The sequence below is a fragment of the Muntiacus reevesi genome, chromosome 6 (genome assembly GCF_963930625.1).
Source record: "Muntiacus reevesi chromosome 6, mMunRee1.1, whole genome shotgun sequence".
Taxonomy (NCBI): domain Eukaryota; kingdom Metazoa; phylum Chordata; class Mammalia; order Artiodactyla; family Cervidae; genus Muntiacus; species Muntiacus reevesi.
The window spans coordinates 15786386-15803164 of NC_089254.1; the positions used below are offsets into that span (position 1 = coordinate 15786386).

The 16779-nt window shown below is 39.5% G+C and overlaps 1 protein-coding gene and 1 non-coding gene across 3 annotated transcripts in view; one reads left to right on the forward strand and one right to left on the reverse strand.

Moving 5' to 3' along the window:
- The window catches only part of NXPH1 (neurexophilin 1), a 340316-nt gene that overhangs the window by 11619 nt on the left and 311918 nt on the right, over nt 1-16779 (forward strand). The window lies entirely within an intron of this gene.
- LOC136171345 (U6 spliceosomal RNA) lies at nt 3215-3321 on the reverse strand. The gene has a single exon (XR_010663869.1). It is a non-coding gene; the product is annotated as a U6 spliceosomal RNA (small nuclear RNA).

A 16779-nucleotide genomic window follows, 5' to 3' on the forward strand; every position in this document is an offset into this window, starting at 1 on the left:
AATCATATCTATTTAAAATAGGAAGAATATAAAGTCAGGTTTGGTGTGCAATCAGTAGTTGTAAATGGTTCCGTGAAATATTTGTTTTGAGTGAGTTTGACAATGTGGTGGAAATTTATTGTTCACCTTTGTTCACTGATGTGCTAGTCCTAAGGCGGCTTCTTCTTTTATGTACTTAGACAGTTTTGATACTGATTATAAGGTTCAAAGGCAACGTTGAAGTACATAATCAAAATTTTAGGAAAGATGAATTTATTGACTTAGTAGATTGCAAAGAGATCCTTGAGTTCCCATGGAGTTACATACACACACACACACACACACACACACACACACACACACACAATACCCTCCAACTTTACCTTTTTGTTTTGTTTAAAGTGATCAACATATACTTATTGGCATTGTGTAACTGGATATTCTATATGCATTTTTGAATAAGAAAATGGAATCTAGTGCCTGATACTGAACTGCTCTATGCAGTATGTTTTAAGTTAGCATCAAACTTCATAAAAATAGACTTTCTGAATATAGTGAAATTGTTAAAATACATCTCTTCTTGTTTTTCATTCATGTGGACAAAATTTAGAAAAACGAGAGATCCTCATTCTTTTTTCCCTCCCAACATATATTAAAGATGACATTTTTCTTTAATCTGTTACTTGGTTTATGACCTCAAAGACAAGCCATAAGCCCCACTATGGATATTTTTTTCCTTACTGTGCATTTCATTTGGGGAATGAAACATTATTTTCCCTCCTACCTTATTGAACTGAGAATTTAATTATACACAGCGTGAAAGCATAGTGACATTTTCAAAATCTTCTTCCTCCTTCCCCCAACTTCACTCGGAGTTTACTGGGTAAACTTCTAGAATAGTCATACTTTTTTTTTCTCCTTGTTAAAATAGACTACTGTGTTAAATCTCCTCTAAATGAGAAATAATTTTCCAGTTTACCAATCATCTACATGCATTGCTAATGCTGCTCAATATTTGATGGAATACTCTTTAAAACATGTGTTGGATTACAGGAGATTCATTATACTTTTTGTTTGAGAATCTTTCAATGAAAATGCCACAATTAATCCCAGGTTTGATTCTAAAACTGAATTGTAGAATGATGAGTTGTGATTTGTTGTTGGAGCAGCTATGGTGTTGGTAATAGGACTGACTACATGGTCTCTGAAATTGGAAATATAAAATACCTTTACTCACATATTTTTTCCAATTAATTTGTGAATAGTTTTTTGTACCAGGGTACCATCATTTATTGTCTTACAGAATTAAATGCAGAGAAAGATGCAAACCACTGCATATGAACAGACGTTATTCATGTGTAGTTAGTGTAGTATTTCTCTGGTCTTGATGTGAAACTTAATTGCTATTGATGTCGAGATTTTGCAGAACATGGCAGAGTTTTTGCCTCTTTCACAAGAAATATGTAATTGAATGATGAGTGCCTTGTGTTAGATTTTCAACCTTACTTCTTTGGGTTTAATAAGGCAGAGTTATGAATAGCTGTACCAGAGGCAGCCACCATCTCTAGCCATTATCAAACTAAAGCAGATCTGGCAGCAGCACATGTGAGCTGCGCACCGTTTCCGGATCTGCAGCTCTGCTCTCAGGCTGAAAGGCTCTGGAGTGTGGAAGCATGAAAAGTGAATGATTTGGCCTGAGATGTTTAATCCTGCCTTGCATTCTTGACTGAAATCCTTCACAATTAGACCAGCTCTAATTCATGTGTGGCCAGATAGATTTGCATATTTCTCAGATTGATGGTTTCCCCTCTCCGCCCCCCAGACAAATGTTGAAAAAAATGAGAAGTTTTAACAGAAAATTGACGTACCCAAAGATGGCTGATATGCTCCCAGAGACCACTGCTGCAGACTAGGCAGATGATATCCTGGCACCTATTTGAAAAGACCCTGATGCTGGGAAAGATTGAGGGCAGGAGGAGAAGGGGACGACAGAGGATGAGATGGCTGGATGGCATCACCAACTCAATGAACATGGGTTTGGGTGGACTCCGGGAGCTGGTGATGGACAGCACTCCTGGAGTGCTGCAGTTCATGGGATCACAAAGAGTCAGACACGACTGAGCCACTGAACTGAGCCATTGAACTGACTGACTGATGCAGTGTCAACACTGAATTCATGGTAGAAATGTTAAGAGTTATGATGAAAAAGTAGGGGACTTCCTGGTCCAGTGAAGACTGGGCCACAGGAGAGAGGGAATAGGTCCTGTTCAATCAATTCAGATCTCTCTTCTTCCTTTCTCTCCCTTCTCTTATCTCTCACTTCAATTCTTAAGGGAAACTGCTAAGTCACTTCAGTTGTGTCTGACTCTGTGTGACCCCGTCCCTGGGATTCTCCAGGCAAGAACACTGGAGTGAGTTGCCATTTCCTTCTTCAATGCATAAAAGTGAAAAGTGAAAGTGAAGTTGCTCAGCCATGTCCAACTCTTTGGGACCCCATGGACTGCAGCCTACCAGGCTCTTTCGTCCATGGGATTTTCCAGGCAAGAGTACTGGAGTGGGGTGCCATTGCCTTCTCTGCTTAAGGGAAAAAGTATTAATAAAACACTTATTAGGAGAAAGTGGAAAAGTGAGAGTGTTAGTTGCTCTGTGGTGTCTGACTCTTTGTGACCCCATGGACTGTAGCCCACCAGGTTCCTCTGCCCATGGAGTTCTCTAGGTAAGAATACTGGAGTGGGTGTCCATTCTCTTCTCCAGGGAATCTTCCCGACCCAGGGAGTGAACCTGGGTCTCCTGCATTGCAGGCAGATTCTTAATCATCTGAGCCATCAGGAAAGCCCCATTAGAAGAAAAGAGAATGACAAGGTATTTTCTTTTCTTTTCTTTTTTTTTAATTAGTTGGAGGCTAATTACTTCACAGCATTTCAGTGGGTTTTGTCATACATTGACGCGAATCAGCCATAGAGTTACACGTATTCCCCATCCCGATCCCCCCTCCCACCTCCCTCTCCATCCGATTCCTCTGGGTCTTCCCAGTGCACCAGGCCCGAGCACTTGACTCATGCATCCCACCTGGGCTGGTGGTCTGTTTCACCATAGATAATATACATGCTGTTCTTTCGAAACATCCCACCCTCACCTTCTCCCACAGAGTTCAAAAGTCTGTTCTGTACTTCTGTGTCTCTTTTTCTGTTTTGCATATAGGGTTATCGTTACCATCTTTCTAAATTCCATATATAAAAATATGGAATGCTTCACGAATTTGCATGTCATCCTTGCGCAGGGGCCATGCTAATCTTCTCTGTATCATTCCAATTTTAGTATATGTGCTGCCGAAGCGAGCACCAAGGTATTTTCTTAATTCTGTGACCTTGGGCAAACTTTTTAACCTCTCAAATCTTAATTACCTATTCTGTAAAATGAGGCTAACACTACCTCCTTCTCCACAGAGTTGTTATTGAGTATTAACCTCAATAATGTGTTACAGAGAGCTTAGAAAGGTGGCTGGTACATAGTGGTGGCAAATCAATAGTAAAGGAAGAAGGAGGAGGGAAAGGTTTATGAACCAGGTTCCCATGCCCCCAGCACAGCTGTTCCAGGGATGACACACATCTTGACCCTAAGACCGAGCCCATCTTTTGTTGCCTTCTTATAGCTGGTTGACTGCTGTATAGTTTGCCCAGGGCTGCCCAGTAAGCCTTATGAATTTAATGGGAATAGTAACCATTGTGATTAAAACAAAAGAAAATGGCCATTTCTACAACAGCTATCCAAGTGTTTACAGAAATGAAGAGACAATTCACTGGCAGGCCCAATGAACAGGTTGCCCAATTGAAATGAGAATTCTTGTGATGTTCTAATTTTAGGTGGCAAGCACTGTGGAGAGTTACTAAGATCTGATTTTAAGTATTGATTAATTTGTGGACACTATTTGCTTTTATTTACTTTTAACACTTGACATTCTTTTAAAATTAGCATACAAGATAATGCAAATGTATAGCCCACTGGGTTTTAAAGTCCAAGGACGCCTGGACAGGGGATACAAGCTGCTTTTCTGCTTTGAAGTTCATTCTAGCTGCACGCTTGAATGTGGTAGCACATTAACCCCCCCAGAAGTACTAGATGAAATAGTTTAGTGGGATGAGAGACAGCACCCGTCCCATATGCTGCTCAAACTATCTCCTGTAGCCTGCCATATGCCTTCTTCCAAGGCATTGTTCTGGGTACCCAGGAAGGGTTCCTACAAAAAGACAGTATTTTGTGTCTTGGATTTGACCTGAGAGTGGGGACGGTGTGGAGATGACTGCAAAAGATAAAATCTCCTTTCCTGTCACACCCTGAGCCAAGCACTGTGCCCGGTTTTTGCATTGCTTTTTTAAAAATTCAATTCTCTGGCTACCATTATTATCAATGAGTTACTGTTAATATTCTTGGGCTTCCTCAGTGGCTCAGTGGTAAAAAATCCACCTGCAGTGCAGGAGACAGTACAAGAGAAGTGGGTTTGATTCCTGGTCAGGAAGATCCCCTGGAGGAAGACATGGCAACCCACTCCAGTACTCTTGCCTGGAGAATCCCATGGGCAGAGCATCCTGGAGGATTATAGTCCATAGAGTCCCAAAGAGTCATCCAAGACCGAAGCAACTTAGCACACACACACATGCAACCACATGTATTAATGAGGCATATACTCTAGTTTTTCTCATGGCATTTATCCTTGAGAGTCCTCTTTTTCTGACAGCTGGTCAGGTACAATAGAGGATGCAAACCTATGTTATTTCCCATATTATTTTATAAGCAAAATCTTTGCACATTGATGCAAACTAAGAAACTTTTTTAAAATCGGTCTAGCTTAATACCTTACAGTCAAGAGAGCCCCAAACCTTTAACTAGCTTAGCATAGGCATTTTTACTGTGGCTTGGATATGTGATTTAAAATTAAAATAGAAAAATGCCCACAAAATATTTTATAGAATTACTCAGTCTATGTTGAATTTAGGAATTTTTCTATTTCTGAAGTATAAAAGTAGATCCAAGATATTCCTGCCCAAAGTGGAAGCCCTCTTGCATGAGATGAGGATAGAGAGTCTGGCTTCATTTCAGTCTTGTACTACATTTGACCTTGGGAGAGCTCAGTTATGCCTTGGGGCAAAAAAATTAAATGTTCCATTTTGCAGCAGTATCATCCTTCACCTTTATGTGGATTTAAAAATGTAAATAAAATTGCTTTCTGTAAATGGTATACATGAAGGTCATATTCATATTCTCTGCAAGGATTCAAAATGCCATTTGACCCATCATTGGCTCAATAGATAATAATGTATTCTATTAGTTTCTAGTAATCTACTTTTTAAGCATTTTATGACCCAATATTTTTACACTTAGTTCCTAGTTTGTGAAATAAGAAATCAGAAATAAACCTTTTAGCACTTCAGTGTAGATTTATTTATAGAATGTGGGCTTTCAACTTTGAACTTTTAAAAATGCCAAATCTTCTCAGAATACAGTCGGGCTGAAAAATCTGCAATGAGAGAAGAACGTGCTTTTGAAAAATTTTGAGGGCTCAAGCTTATTCTTATTATTATCGTTGTTCCTTTCCTTGTAGGTCAGTCAGGAAATGAGGTTTGAGAACCCTCATAACAGAGTGCAACCAATGGACTTAGAAAGTAAAGTAACTGCTTTTTTGAGAGAGATGGTGTTTGAATTCTTTTCATTGAAATGTGGATAATAAGACTCTGATAGATCCTTGTATTTAATTGTCATGATTTTGATCGTTAATGACTTTTGATTGCTTCTTCTGGAGGCACCTGTCAGCCGTTTCCGAAGCACAGATGGCTTTATCAGCAGCAGTAGGAGTTCCTTTTTCTTACTAACCTTGAGCTGAACAAATTATTTTTGGTAAGATGAGCAGACCAATGTCATCACAAGTTTTTTTGTCTTTGGGAGATTATTTTGCTTTTTGAATAATGAATTGAGATCTCTCTGTTTCAAAAACTTCCAACTGTTTTTTAAATTGTAGAGTGTATTAGTCATGAGTATTCTCTGAGTAGATAGATTATGAATATTCAAAGACCAAGGCCATAAGACAAAGATGATAATATACCCATTTGCTAGAGGCAGTCTTATTTTATGCCTATCATCTATATCAAAATACCTTCTCACTACTTTCAGAAGTGTTTTGGTGTAGATAATAGGTTGTATGGTCATCTTATATACAACTTAATCTTCAACAGCTGAGAAAGGTTGATTATAAGTCTTTATGAAAGGCTTATGACTAGGAAATACTGTTGAATAGACAAGAAAATCATTCCCATCTTTTATGCTTTGTTTCTTCTGGGACATTCAGGTACCCATGAACTTGGGTAAACAGAGTTCACTACCACAGTGTGCTCCATGGAATGTATCCCATACTCTTTACTTAAAAATTTGGTAACATTAAAAATATTAGTATCACAGTCATGGAAAAGGCAGATGGAAAAGGACTGGGTTATCAGCCACACCCAGGTCCTGCAGGGTGGTACCTGCATGGAGAATTGCTTTGGTCCAGGGCCCAGAAACTGAGCATTGCCAGTGTTAACTTTAAGAAATACACTCACTGTAACAAGAAGATCATGTTGACAATGCCCTTTTGCTATGAGAAGAATATCTGAAGTACTATTCAGACCACTTTCCTTTCATTATGGTAACTCTGGAGAATCCAATTGGTAACTAAAACTTTATACACACATATTCTGAAGCTGTTTAGTCAAAGCTATGGTTTTTCCAGTGGTCATGTATGGATGTGAGAGTTGGACCATAAAGAAGGCTGAATGCTGAAGAATTGATGTCTTCGAACTGTGGTGTTGGAGAAGACTCTTGAGAGTTCCTTGGACTGTAAAGAAATCAAACCAGTCAATCCCAAAGGAAATCAATCCTGAATATTCATTAGAAGGACAGATGCTGAAGCTGAAGCTCCAGTACTTTGGCCACCTGATGTGAAGAGCTGACTCATTGGAATAGATCCTGATACAGGGAAAGGTTGGAGGCCGGAGAAGAAGAGGACAACAGAGGATGAGATGGTTGGATGGCCTCATGGACTCAACAGACATGAGTTTGAGCAAACTCTGGGAGACAGTGAAGGACAGGTCAGCCTGGCATGCTGCAGTCCATGGGATTGCAAAGAGTCAAACACGACTGAGCGACTGAGCGACTGAACAACAACAAAGCTTCATATATATATATATGTAAGCCATTTATGCATATGGTTCCCCTGGTAACTCAGCAATAAAGAGTCCACCTGCTAATGCAGGAGATATGGGTTAGTTCCCTGGTCCAGGAAGATTCCCCGGAGAAGGAGATGGCAACCCTTCCAGTATTCTTTTCTGGGAAATCCTGTGGACAGAGGAGCCTGGCCGGCTATAGTCCCTGTGTTGCAAAAGAGTTGGACACAACTTAGGGACTAAACAACACACACACACACACATATACATGTATGTGTATATATTTGACTTTGGGCTTACTTCATAAGAGGCATAGCAGAGTGCAGAGTAGAGTCAAAGGTTCCCTTTTTCTGTCTTGTGTCTTCCTATCCTTGGGAGTTCCAAGCATGCATCACCCTGTTTGCTTCTCTGAATCCTTGTTTTCTATGCTGACAAACCCACTCGGTGTTTTTGAGACATTTTTCTCTAGATGTTTTACTATCACTGATGAAAGTTCAAACAGCTGCTCCTGTGGACCTATTGAATATTCTTCCTATTCCCATGTCTTATTTTCTTACATCTTCCAAAGGCACTATTTTTTTCCTTAATGTCTTGGTTCTTGATGGGCTAGAACCTAATTGACACGCTTGATCCTTCATCATGTTTTACATCTGTTTTTCTAAGGGCCTTGCATGGCCCTGAGACTAGGAATGTGAATACATGATGTTGATTTACTAGGTTTCTTTTTTCGCACCTCTACTCAGGGTCTCTTCATAATGGGTAATTCAAGCAATTAGGCAAAGTCATTTAGTGTGCAGGGGATGAGAGGAGAAGATAGTATTTTCCACGCCTCTGTGCAAATGCTTGACCTGTTTTTAAAGGACACATCCTGTAGGCATGTCTTGGTTTGTCCAGTTTTCATGGGATGATAGAAGTTGGTGCCCGATAAGGCATTAAAAAAAGTGGGGGATAGGGTGAGGTGGCTGCGGGGATTGATACCAGAAGTGCTTCACACATTCTCTTGTGTTTTGCAAATGTACGACGGACTGAAGTTAAATGGACCCTCCTAGGTAAGAAGCGTCAGTGTAGATTGTCCGGTTCAGGACATGAGTGTGCTTCTTACTTTGCTTTTCTGGGATAATTTCATGAGGTATTGTTCCCTGGGAATCTAATTTGTGCTGGTCTCTGGCAAGGATAGTTAAAATTTTATAAAAATTTCATTTTTAGTTTTCATTGTGGTAAAATATATATAACATAAAACTTACTATCTTAACCACTTTTCAGTGTACAGTTCGGTGTTGTTAAGTACCTTCACATTGTTGTGTAACCAATTTCCAGAGCTCTTTTCATCTTGCAAAAACTGAAGCTCTATCTATATCCATGAAACAACAACTCTCCATTTCTCCCTCCCTCCAGGCCCTGGCAAATACCATTATGCTTTCTGTCTCTCTCTCTCTTTTTTTTTTTTTTCTGTCTCTTTGAATTTGACTACTCTAAGTATCTCGTATAAGTAGTCTTATAATATTTGTCCTTTGGTGATGGCGCTTATTTCTCTTAGCATAAAGCCCCCTAGATTCATCCATGTTCTGGCATGTATCAAAATTTCCTTCTTTCATAATAAATTTACTTAATCTGACCATATTTATCAACTTTTTAAATTATTTGTTGATTTTGAGTCATATAAAACTTTAGCCTACATCCAGATATTATAATAATTATCCATATTTTCTTCTTGCACATATTTGGTTTTACTTTTTTACATTTAGAACCCTGATCCATGTTACATTTATGTCTTACGTATGGTGTTGTATTAGTCTGATTTTACTTTTTCAAATGGCTAACCAGACATTCTGGCATCATTTGTTTAAAATTCTACATTTGCTTTGGTGATTTCAGATGATGATTTATTCATATACTAAATATCCTTGCATCTGTTTCTCATCCATTGGTCTGTTTGCCTCTGTATGCACCAGTACCACACCATGTTAATTAAAAAGGCTATCTTCTTGTTTAGTCACTCCAGTCGTGTCTGACTCACTCTGACCCCATGGACTGCAACATGCCAGGGTTCCCTGTCCTTCACCATCTCCCAGAGTTTGCTCAAACTCATGTCTGTTGAGTTGGTGATGACATCCAACCATCTCGTCCTCTATTGTCCCCTTCTCCTCAGGTCTTTAACTTTCCTCTGTATCAGAGTCTTTTCTAATGAGTCAGCTCTTTGCATCAGGTGGCCAAAGTATTAGAGCTTCAGCTTCAGCATCAGTCCTTCCAATGAATATTCAGGATTGGCTTTCTTTAGGATTGACTGGTGTGATCTCTTTACACTCCTGGGGATTCTCAAGAGTTTTCTCTAACACCACAGTTCAAAATCATCAGTTCTTTGGCGCTCAGCCTTCTTTATGGTCCAACTCTCACATCCATACACGACCACTGGAAAAACCATAGCTTTGACTAGACGGACCTTTGTTGGCAAAATAATGTCTCTGCTTTTTAATATGCTGTCTATATTGGTCATTAACTGTTCTTCCAAGGAGCAAGTGTCTTTTGAGTCCCTGGCTGCAGTCACAATCTGCAGTGATTTTGGAGTCCAAGAAAGTAAAGTCTATCACTGTTTCCATTGTTTCCCCATCTATTTGCCGTGAAATGATGGGATGCCATGATGTTAGTTTTTTGAATGTTGTTTTAAGCCAGTTTTTTCACTCTCCTCTTTCACTTTCATCAAGAGGCTCTTTAATTCTTCTTTGCTTTCTGCTGTAAGTGTGGTGTCATCTGCATATCTGAGGTTATTGATACTTCTCATGGCAATCTTGATTCCAGCTTGTACTTCATCCAGCCCAGCATTTCACATAATATACTCTCCATATAAGTTAAATAAGCAGGGTGACATTATACAACCTTGACATCCTCCTTTCCCAATTTGGAACTAGTCTGTTTTTCCTTGTCTGGTTCTAACTGTTGCTTCTTGACTTGCATACAGGTTTTGTAGGAGGCAGGTAAGGTGGTCTGATATTCCCATCTCTTGGAGAATTTTCTACAGTTTGTTGTGATATACATAGTCAAAGGCTTTAACATAGTCAATAAAGCAGAAGCAGATGTTTTTCTGGAATTCTTTATTTTTCTATGATCCAGCAGATGTTGGCAAGTTGATCTCTGGTTCCTTTAACTTTATCTTGTGTGTGTTGGAGCTGGTTCTCTCTCATAGTCTTTTTTTCCTCAGCTTTATTGAGACACAATTGACATATAACATTGTATACATTTAAAGATAGAATGTAGAATATGATGATTTTGATGGCGCTAGTGGTAAAGACTCTTGCCTGGAAAATCTCATGGACAGAGGAGCTTGGTAGGCTGCAGTCCATGGGGTCGCTAAAGTTGGATACTTCACTTTCACTTTTCACTTTCATGCATCAGAGAAGGAAGTGGTAACCCACTCCAGTATTCTAGCCTGGAGAATCCCAGGGACGGGGGAGCCTGGTGGGCTGCCATCTATGGGGTCGCACAGAGTCGGACACGACTGAAGCGACTTTGCAGCAGCAGCAGCAACAGTGGTAAAGAAACCACCTGCCAGTGCAGGAGACATAAGAGACGTGGGTTCGATCCCTGGGATGGGAAGATCCCCTGGAGGATGACATGGCAACCCACTCCAGTATTCTTGCCTGAAGAATCCAATGGACAAAGGAGCATGGCAGGCTACAGTCCATAGGGTGGCAAAGTCAGACATGACTGAAGTGACTTAGCGTGCATGCGCACACACACACACACACACAGACACGCACACACACACACACACACACACACACACACACATATATATAAATATATAGGGAAATATTTACCACCATATGGTTTATTAATATATCCCTCACCTCATATAATTACCGTTTCATTGTTGTTCTTGTTGTTTTAGTGAGAACGTTATTGCTCTAACAGCAACTTCCAAGTTTATAATATAGTATTGTTAATTATGGTCACCATAGTGTACATTAAAAACTTCCTTGGTAGCTCAGATGGTAAAGCGTCTGCCTACAATGTGGGAGACCCGGGTTCAATCCCTGGGTCGAGAAGATCCCCTGGAGAAGGAAATGGCACCCCACTCCAGTGCTCTTGCCTGGAAAATCCCATGGACGGAGGAGCCTGGTGGGCTGCAGTCCCTGGGGCCGCAAAGAGTCGGACACGACTGAATGACTTCACTTTCGCGTAAATAGGACTTCCCAGGTGGCGCTAATGGTAAAGAACCCACATGCCAATGCAGGAGACATGAGACACAGCTTTGATCCCTAGGTCAGGAAGATCCCCTGGAGGAGGGCATGGCAACCCACTCCAGTATTCTTGCCTCGGGAAGCCCATGAACAGAGGAGACTGGTGGGCTACAGTCTGTGTCTCAAAGAGTCAGACTCGACTGAAGTGACTGAGCACATGGTGTACATTAGATCCATCCCTGCAACTTATCTTGTAGCCGAACGTTTGTACCCTTTGACCAACCTCTCCCCATTTTCCCACCGCTCAGCCACAGCAACTACCATTCTACTCATTGCTTTGATGAGTTTGATGTTTTTAGATTCCGCATATCAGTAAAATCATTTGTCTTTCTCTATGACTTATTTCACTTAGCATAATGCCCTCAAAGTCCATGTTTTCACAAAGGCAGGACCTTCTGTTTTTATTTGCTGAATAGTAGTCCCATTGTGTATGTATGTGTGTGTCTATATCCGTATCTCTCTTGTTTTTATCCATGCATCTGACAATGGACATTTTGGTTGTTTCCGTGTCTTGGCTATTGTGAATAGTGCTTCAGGGGACAGTGGAGCGTGGATATCTCTTTAAGATAGTGATTTCATAGTTTTTGGATGTATACCCAGAAGTGGGATTGCTAGATCATGTGGTAATTCTATGTTTAATTTTTGAAAAATCTCCATATTTTTTCCTGAGTGGTTGTACTGATTTGCATTCCCAATGATGGTATGCTGAGGTTCCCTGTTTTCAAATCCTCACTGGCATTTATATCTTTATTTTTTGATAATAGCCATTCTAACAGGTGTGAGTTTATATCTCATTCTGAGTTTTGGTTTGCATTTCACTGATGACTAGTGATGCTGAACACTTTTCATGTATGTGTTGGTCTTTTTGCATGTCTTTGGGAAAAATGTCCATTCATGTCCTCTGCCCCTTTTAAAATCAGATTGTCTTTTTGTTATTAAGTTGTATGAGTTCCTTGTATAGTATATTTTGAATATGAATGCCTTTATCAGTTATCTAGCTTGCAAGTTAGGTTGCCTTGTCACTTTGTTGATTGCTATTTTTGCTGTGCAGAAGCTTTTAAATTCAATATAGCCCCACTTGTTGATTTTTGCTTCTGTTGCTTGTGCTTTTAGTGTTTTAGTGTCACAGCCAAAGAAATCACTGCCAAGTCCAACGTGACAGAACAAGGAAAGAAGCAGTGTGATGGGCCAAATATTTCACTCCAGTCTGGAAACTAAAATGGACTGAAAGATAGAAATCTTCATGTTTCTTTTCAAAGATGCTTTTTTCTTTTCATTGAATTGGAAGGAGAGAGGATGAGGGAGAGGAGGGGGAGGGAGAGAAAATATTCAGTATTTGCATCTATTCTATATTTAGAAACTATCGTCATAAAAATATTAACCTCTTCAATATACTGAACAGTTGGCATGATCGTCTGCTTTCTTAGTTACACAACATGTGAAAATGACTCTAAATATTTTAATCAACAGAAAAGAGACCAAAAGGGAAAAAAACACAACCAACCAACCAAACAAATAGGAGTTGTGAATAACTACCAAAAAAAATGTATGGAGATATCTCAGTTTCCAAGATGTATGTATATCCCAAACAGTGCATTTTGTGGTGGGGGTGTTTTCCTAAATATTGTAAATGTACAAATATGCTCTTAATCCAGAGCATGTAAAGAACCATTTGCTTTAAGAAAATTCAGTGTTTCATTTATTAAACTTCCTCAGCTTAGGAATTACTGAGGTGTGTGGGATATAATTGATTTGAAGGCTATCATGATATTGGTGCTGATAAATTCCAAAAGTAAATGATGTTTCTAATATATGCTCTATACATAATTTTGAAAGAAAAATTTAGCAGACTGCCTTCGTGGCTTGGCAGATTGCCAGTGAACAACGAAATATTCTCTGTGTCTTTGATGTTTAGAGTTTCAAGTTTAACCACTACAAGGTCTAGAACAAAGCCTTTCCCCTCTTCTTTGTGCACTTTGCTTCCCTGGCTCCACAGTTCTCATCTTTTCTAAGCCCTTAGTTCTTTTCCATGTTAAGCGTCTAATGACTGAAGAAGTGGTAGAATTAGGACAACTCATGGAGAAGGATGCAGAAGATTCTCTGATGATATGTTTTAGCCACTAGGTCTTCTTTCCATTTTCTACTGTGTCTCTCATCCCTCAATCTCTGATACTCAAAATTAAGAAAGAGTACACCTCCAACTAATAAAAAAAAAAAAGAAAGAGTACAAAAGGGCCCTTTAAAAAGGAACACATGGTTCTAGAGAAATTTGCTTGTTCATAGGAAAGCTGCGAAGGATGAGGCAGCTTTTCTAGGAATCAGTGTTCACTGGAGTCTCGATAATGAAACCAGATTTAACATCCTGACTGGGCACTGTGACATTTTTTTGGTAAATCATCTATTTCTCTCTTCTTGGGGATTGCCACACTAGACATTCATCCTTACGAGCCACTGCCTTCTATTTATGTGCTCGTGGTAACTTGTGTTTCAGAGATGGGAAATGGATATGGAAAAACATTATGTAGAAATCCTTTTTCTTTGGTAAATGCAAAAGACAAGGATAATTTTTAAAAAATGAGTCTAGAAGTCTAACTTTTACTACTGATTTCATCATTTGAGTTGCTATGTACTGTGGAGTGAATTGTGGACAGATGGGCTGAATATTTGTGTTTCAAATTATCAGGAGTAAATTTCAGGAGTAAGCTTGTAATGGTATGCTATGCCATGCTTTCTGTACAATCCCAAGTGAATCACTGAATTATTCTATGAATTATGTTATTATTCTCCTATGTATAAATTTAACAAAAGGGGTACTCTCCTTTTGCAAGCTGTGTTTGCAAAACTGTAGTATAGGGCTGAAAAGAAAATGAATTGGCTTAAATTAAAGATCAACTTATGACCACTTTAAAAGACTTGATTCCAAGACTTTAATCAGCTGGCGTAATATTCCATACGGGGAGAAAATGAACATACTGAATATTGTGTCTTGGTGAGTAACCTCTGGTCCTATTTTCCTTTGTGGTGCCATTGAAAAAGGAAAGGAGTGGGTCTTTTAGTGGAAGTCAGGGCTGTTACAGCTTTAGTGGAAGGGTGAAAGGTAAAGCTTTATTTCTAAACTAGGGCATTTCAGCTCACAATGAGAACAGACTTCCCTCTTTCTGTATACTGTCTGCACAATCTTGTGGCCCGAGTTACATTCATTGTCCAGACAGAATGGCACTTCCCAGAGAGGGCCAGAATTTGAGTAGTGTTCAGCCCAGAGTTTTAACATTCACAAGTCATTTGTGAGCACAAGTTGAGAGGAAATTTCCAGATATTTATCAGCGTCCACTTTTGGTCACTTCTTCCAAAAGTGTTTGGGCCAATATTAAATATCAGATGCTGTTGGAAGCCACCAACCTATAAAATAAAAAGCGGCTTGATACAATACACATTGATGTGCTTGTCATTCGTTCAAACCAAATATGAGATGCAGAGTTTTCTTTCCATGTGTTCTAAGGGCTGTTTCTTTGCCAGTCAGTTGTTTGCTGACTCTTAGAGAAAAGAACAGTTCTTTGGAAGGGTACTCACCATTCTTGTAAAGTCGTCAGGCACTTTTCTAGATAGAGCCTCTGCTCTGAAATGGGAAGGAAGGTAAGCTAGGTGCTGGTGATTTATTTTGTAAGTGGTGACGCTGAGGCACAGGATAGTTAAGTGTCTTACCTCAGTCACACATGTTGGAGACAGAACTCAAGTCTGCTAACTTTCACCTTGCCAGGAAGAGAAATTAAGAAACGCCGGATTTCACTATTTTGCCACTCCCTGTCTGCATAAGGGTGAAAACCTAACATACTGACTTAGGGGAATCTTACCTAAAAACATAGGATTTGTAAAAGGAGATAAAGAATTCTGGTTCATCCTGGTGTTAACTGATTAACTCATTAATTACTCCCCAGTCAGGAGTAGTATAAATAATTTTGTGATTGTTCACCATTATTACTTGATTTCAAGGTTTCTGTAGTTTGAGCAATTTTATACAGTAATCTGCCCATCTCTTTAGAATTCAGAGGCAGTGGGACCTTGAGTCTGGTCCAAGTGGCTGTGTGTGCTCAGCATGTGACAAAAATGATGAATGAAGATGCAGGTTCAAGGAAACAGAGGTCTTATTGGAATGACATCTGCTTCTCTTCCAGGCCAGACATGACATATCAGGGATCAGTGAATCATGGTGGGAAAGGAATTCGACAGGCTTGAAAACATAACTTTTTTTTGGCTTATTTGATTTTGAGCAGAAAAACGAACTAAAACAAAAGTGATTTTTCTATTTCTCATACTCTGTGTATTCAAATTCATAAAGCTGTATTAAATTAACAATAAAAGGAAACAAAATTTTGGCTTTATGAGATTTATAATTTAAGCCATGGTTGCCCTCTTATATCTATTCACTTATTAAGGTCCAGCCTGCTGAAAACAAAGCTTTGCTTTTGATTTATATTTTCAATTTATTTCCTTGCCAATGATTTCTAACTCTCCATTTGCACCACTCCCCCCTCACTGTCTAAATAAACTCTTCAACTCTTAAACTATATTAAGTTGTCAGAATAGTAGTACATTGCCATAGGTATACTTCCAAACACTGCACCTCATGTGTAGATAGAGAATCTCTTATATCCACGAAGCTCAATTGAATATTGATGCTCAGCAGATGGACCTCTAAAAACACTTTGTAGGAGCTATGGGTTCTGTGCATTCAAAAATGGCTTTTAAAGGTATTTTTGAACTCTTTCATTATGGAAGAGTCATTACTTCTTGGCTTTTTCACTTAATTTCTGGTAGCTTTAAATGTCCTTTGTGTTATAGCCATTTACAACCATTGGCAGCAGATGCAAATGAAACAAATCTCTACTTCTCTGGTCTGAGTAGTTTAATTTTCTCAGGCAGTTCCAGAGCTGCTTCTTAAATGGGGGAAAGAAAGAGTCTGCAGATCCTGCCTGTGACTGGTATATGCTGGGCCAGAATTGGTCCTCTGACAGAGAAAACATTTGCCAAGCTACGTAGTTAAGAATCATGGTGCCTGTGACACTCGGCCTGGAGGCCCAAATCCTTGACATGGTTAAGAAACTGAGGGTCTAGTCACACACCATATTTTTCGTTGGTGGGATGCTTTTCATTGCCCTACTTCTAGGCAAATTTTTTTCCCAAAAACATCTGAAAGAAGCCTCAGAAAGCAGGCAAACCAATTTCATTGGTCCATTAGGTCTCATAGCTACTGGCACTCTCCCTCATTGCTCGTGCTTAGATTTTCTCAGCATTCTCTTTGCACTGAGTGTTCAGTGAGGATCCACGTAAAATACTTGCATATCTGCCGTTGCTTCTCAGTCTTCTGGCAA